The sequence below is a fragment of the Asparagus officinalis genome, chromosome 4 (assembly GCF_001876935.1).
Source record: "Asparagus officinalis chromosome 4, Aspof.V1, whole genome shotgun sequence".
Classification (NCBI taxonomy): domain Eukaryota; kingdom Viridiplantae; phylum Streptophyta; class Magnoliopsida; order Asparagales; family Asparagaceae; genus Asparagus; species Asparagus officinalis.
In genome coordinates, this window is record NC_033797.1 from 127,861,043 (window position 1) to 127,867,275 (window position 6,233).

Here is a 6,233-nt window from a genome sequence, read left to right on the forward strand (position 1 = left end):
ATATTTTGTGATAACACTAGTGCAATTAATATTTTAAAAAACTCTGTTTTGCATTCTAGAACCAAACATATAGATGTACGACATTACTTCTTACTTGATCATGTAGAAAGAAAAGATGTTTCTCTTGTTTAATTAACACAAAATCACAATTAGCGAACATCTTTACCAAACCCCTTAGCGAAGAAGATTTTTGTCGTATAAGAAATAAATTGGACATGTGCATTCTTTGAATACTTGTTTTGATGCCTTTTGCTTGCTTTTGTTTTTAAGCTATAAATTTCATATCTACATGTTTTTTTTATGATCTACATTGTCAAAACATGTTTAAACACACAAGGATACTTAGAGGAGTGGTTGGGAGAGACCGTGGTCAATTCCAAGAGGAGTGACTTGGTAGTAATGCCTAGGGAGAGATTGTATATCCAAATACTTGAGGAATGTGACACGGGTAGGCCAACACTTAGAGGAGTATCTTGTGAGTTTTAACATATGTCTATTATCTTATTTACCCCATTTTGATGTTGACAAAGAGGGAGAGAAATCTCCTAATTTGTGCACATAGATAGGGGGAGAGTCTTATAGATATGAAGAGCAACTATCTATAAGCTAAAATTTTATTTTATTCATGCTCTTGAATAATGGTAGTTTGTCATCATCAAAAAGGGAAAGATTGGTAATTCTCTTATTTTGATGATGATTTACAAACACCATTATTGGTGCTAATTGCTTGATTGAGTGATATTGTGTAGATTGTATTTTGCCAAGCAAGATAGTGCTAACTATTGAAGGATTGGACGGAATATAAGTTACAACGATGATATTCAAGGAGATGGAGACAAATTGATGAAGATAAGCTTTCAAGAGCAACTTACACAAGAGAAACTTTATCAACATTTGAGCAAATATCAAAGCCAAAAGAATTGTATTCATATGTGTGAGATATTTTTATTTTTATTTCTCTCTAGAGCTTAATGTAGACAAGTTATGAAGTAGATAACATTTAAAACGATTGGGGTTCACACATACACACACTTATAAAAACAAGTTTTTAATCATTTTTGAAAAATAAGTATGTTTTACAATTGGGAAATGAATTTTTAAAAATTCCTTTTCTAACATGTTTGTATTTATGTTTATAAGCATTTGCCAAAGTTTTATAATTTTTGGATTTTATTTGCTATTTTTTAAGGCACTTCAAAACTCATTTTTAAACATGAACAGTGCATGTGCATGTCTATCAGTTGACTCATATCTGTTATCAATCGATTGAAGAAATGCACTGGAAGAGCAGAAGCTTCTGTTCAGTCGACTGATGACCCATCAGTCGACTGATACAGGTTATTAGTCGACTGATGAGTTTATCAGTCGACCGATAACAGATGAGCAGTATGTAACAGTCAGCTTATCAGTTGACTGATAGCTTATCAGTCAACTGATGAATAGTATTAGTCGACTGATGGTACTATTAACGGCTAGTTTTCGTTTGAACTAAAAATCCAGAATTTTGTGATTTGTTTGGGATTTGGGCTATTTTTGGGGCTTCTATATATACCCCTTGACCCTCTTCACTTCAATTATGAAGCAAGCAAAGAAAAATCCTTAAGTTTTGTTTCTGAGTGTTCTTGATCTCAAACTTTCAAATCTTCATTCTCAATTATTTCAAAGTTTTTGGTTTCTCAAGTTCACATCTCACAAACCACTAAGCTTGATTTGTTTACCTCTTGATCCTTGTTATAGGATTGTTGTGAGAGATTTTCTTTTATTTCATCTTGTGATTGCGTGGTGAGATTGATCTTGAGGAGATCATTGTGAGGATTGTAAGATCTCATGGGGAGATCGTTATGAAGAAGTTTCGGCTTCCAAACCGGGTGTGATAGTGAAGTTACCATCGGGAGAGGTGCTCGGGGACGTAGGTCGGAGGATCGAACCCCGTGAACATATCGTCGTGTCATCTTGGATAACAATTCTCTAACTTTCCTCTTTATTTATTGTCTTAGTATTTAATTTGTGTCTTTTGTTGTATTGAATTTCATTTATTGCATATTTATTGCTTTATTACCCTATTCACCTCCTTTTAGGGTAATTTCAACCTAAGTGTGATCTCAAAAGTATAAATGATTTTTGAGATTTGTAGAAAACAACTTGAAACTATAATAATTACAAAAAGAGATGGGAAAATTCAAAATTTATAAAAACATCCTTCAACCAGAATACAGTACACAAAAAAGTTAAGAATTATAAATAGCTCCCTAAACTTTTTAAAATTTATAAAAAGCACCCTAAATTTTAAAAATTGTAAAAAATACCCTCATAAATTTAAAACATACAGAAAAGCATAATAATTTCAAACCGACATATAGTAAATTGAAAATCTAGATTTATAGACAGCCTCCTAAAATTTAAAATTTATAGAAAACACTCTAAAACTTTCAAAAGTTACAAAAAATACCTTCTAAATCTATACTTTATAACCATGAGTATTTCAAACCTGAAACCAATATACTAAAAACCTAGAAGTTTTAAGTGGCCCCTTAAAAAATTTTGACTTCGCAACCCTAAAAGTATTAAAAAATTGAGAAACATCCTCAAAAATTAAAATTACACAAAACATCTCCTGATAATTTTTATCTTTTAGGTTGTTCCTTATAAATTTTAAAATTTTTAGGGTGTGTTATTTGCAACTTCTAAAAGTTTTAGGATGTTTTTTACAAATTTAAAAAATTTAAGGGGATATTAGTAATATTATATTTTCAATTTACTATCTGTAGTTTGAAAATTTTTAGGGAGTTTCTAGAAAATTTTGCATTCTTAGGGTGTTTTTTGTAGCTTTTGAAAATTTTAGGGTGTTTTTTTAGCAAATCAAAAAGTTACAAGCGTTGTTTGTAATTCTTAGATTTTTTAGTGTACTATTTTTGGCTTTATGTTTTCAGGCTCTTTTTGTAAATTTTTAATTTTGAGGGTGTTTTTTGTAAGTTTTAAAAGTTTTAGTGTGTTTTATGCAAATCAAAAAAAATATTTAGGGAGTTATTTGTGATTCCAAGATTTTCAATATATTATTTGTAGGTTTAAAATATTCACAGAGTTTGTTGTATGTTTTAAATTTTTGAGGGTGTTTATTACAACTTTAAAAGTTTAGGGTGCTTTTTGAAAATTATAAAATTTTTGGGAGTTGTTTGTAATTCATACATTTTTATTATTCTCTTTTAGGTTTCAAATTTTCAAGCATTTTTTGTAAGTTTTAATTTTTGTGGGTGTTTTTGGAAATTTTAAAAGTTTTAAGGTTTTTTTTTGCAAATTTGAAACTTTTTATGGAGCTGTTTATAATTCTTAGATTTCCATTTATTGTTTTATGCTTGAAATTTTAAGTTTTTTTTGTAAATTTTGAATATTTTGTAGTGCTTTTTTGCAAGTTTTTAAAGTTTTAGATAGTTTTTCGCATATTCTAAAACCTTTGGGCTATTTGCAGTTCCTTGATTTTCATTTTAATGTTTTAGATTTGAAATTTTTACTTTGGTTTTTTTTAATTTGATTTTTGTGTGTTTTTTTATAATTTTTAAAATTTGTTATGGTTAGAAATTTTCAATGTTATTTATATGTTTTGAATTTATTTTCAAACTCTCCCCTCATACCCCTTCACTTAGATAAAATTTAGCCTTATATATGGTTAAACTTTTAACCTTGGTAAAACTTTAACATGATAATAAACATGGTTAAAGTTAAAAGAAAGTTTACCCAGATAAAATTTAACCCTCTTTATTCTTGTACCAAACAAGCTCCAAGTGTCACTAGTAAAAATTCCATCAATACACATCCCTATGAAATGAGGTGAGTATATATAGTTCACGAACAGTTAGAATATGAGTTTGGTAATTGTGGGTATTGTATCCATATCTAGGCATGTCCAAAAAGCCCGTCGGCTAGGGCGCAGCCCGGGTCCCGGCCCGTGGTTGGCTCGGAAACCCTGGCCAGGCTGAGTTCCTGACCCTTGTAGGGCCGGTAGGTGTCGGCACCCAGCCCGGAACAGGGCTGGCCGGGGCCAACAAATCCGGGTCGGGCAGTCCGGATCTGTGTCGCCCGGCCCGGCCACAACGGTCATCGAATACAGGCAAAAGCGCCGCAGCCGGCGGCCGGTCCGTCCCGGCCCGGCCCGGCCATAACGGCCAGATTTGATTTTTGACCGTTTTGTCCCCAAAAACGGTCAAAAAACGGTCATATTGTGAGGGTTTTTTTGTTATTTGCTTAGGAGGTTGCCTCTATAAATATAGGGGGTTTTCACTTCTTCTCCTCAAACCAAAACTCATCTACTTCTCTCTAATACCCTCTTATACAATCTTATACTCTCTAATAATCTCTTATACTTTCTAATCCTTCCATCAAATGACTTCCGAATCTAATTATGAAGAGCAAAACCTATCTCCTACCGATCTTGAAATGAGTCCTCCTACAACAGCTACTCCTACCGGTGTTAATCCCGAATCCGGTAGTGATGATTCTACACCAAGAGCTCCTAAAAGGCCGAGATCCGATGTGCGGAATATTTTTGAGAAGATAGACATCACCAAGGATGAACACGGTAGGATCATCACCCAAAAGGCTAAATGTGCATTGTGCGACAAGACTTTCCAAGCTCATCATAAGAGCGGCACCAACCACCTCAAACATCATATAGAAAAACACAAAAAAAGCCAGAATCCTCCAGGTGATATCCGATAATCTATGATTTCCCAATCCTCCTTTTTTGGTAGTCTCGATAGTTGGAATTATGATATTGCCCGAGCCAGAAAATGCGTCATCAGGTTTATCATTCTTAAAACATTCCTTTTAAATTAGTAGAAGATGATATGTTTAGAGGTTGTTTTTATTCCGTATTTACAAAATTTTCTTGTCAAACCTGTCAATGTGATATTTTAAAATATTATCAGGAGGAACAAGGAAAAATTTACAAAATTTTCTTGTCAAACCTGTCAATGTGATATTTTAAAATATTATCAGGAGGAACAAGGAAAAATAATTTCTTATTTTAAAATGTGATATTTTAAAATATTATCAGGAGGAACAAGGAAAAATAATTTCTTATTTTAAAATTTTAAACTATAGATTTTCTTTAAGTTCTGATATTTGGACATCTAGAGCACAAACTTGTTATTTATGTATCACAGCACACTAGATTAATAAAAATTGGAAAATGTTTAAAAGACTTGTTTCCTTTATTGCAATTGAAGAGTCACATACTGGTATTAATGTTGTAAATTTAATAATTAAAGAACTTATGAAACTAGAAATTAATTAAAGAATATTTTCTCTTTCACTAGATTATGCAAGTAATAACAATCTAGTTGTTGATTTTATCAAAACAACCCTGTCATTGTCATATCATCGTGTTCTTTTTCATATTAGATGTATCTATCATATTTTAAATTTAATTGTTCAAAGTGCATTTACTGATGTTAAACCCATGATAGAAAAGGTTAGAACAGTTGCTTATATGCATAATGCTTCTAAACAAAAACTTAAAAGATGAAAATATTTTTGTAAAAGAAAAAATTATAAGCCCAGATTAATTCCAAAATATGTTGACCATAGGTAAAATTTCACCTATGCAATGTTAAGTGTGGCAATAGAATATAAAAAAATTATAAATAATTTTATAAATTATCATGCTTCTAGTTCTAGCTCTGGTAGCACTTATAGAATAACTAAAGATGAATGGACAATTATATGTAATTTAAATGAGATGTTACAAGTTTTTTTATGATGCTATAATGTTATTATCTGGTCGTTATTATCCAACTATTACTTTAGCTGCTTTACAAATTTTAAATATTCAAAAAAAAATTACCAAATATCGTATGAATGATACTTTTGGAGCTATAATTTTTTAAATGGAGAGCAAATTTAATAAGTAATGATACTTTTGGAGCTATAATTTTTTAAATGGAGAGCAAATTTAATAAGTATTTTAGGCATATTCCTCATATTTTTGGTTATAATTTTTTAAATGGAGAGCAAATTTAATAAGTATTTTAGGCATATTCCTCATATTTTTGGTTTGGGGGATCTTATTGATCCATGTTTGAAGGATATTGACCTTCGAAGTTTGTTACAATCATTGTATGATGGACAGATTATAGACTTACATAATGGATCCATCCTTTTTTTTTTTTTGAAATAAATTTTATTCATTACCAAATTGAGAAATATGAGTACATCAAGAAATACTAGTTCCTAACCTG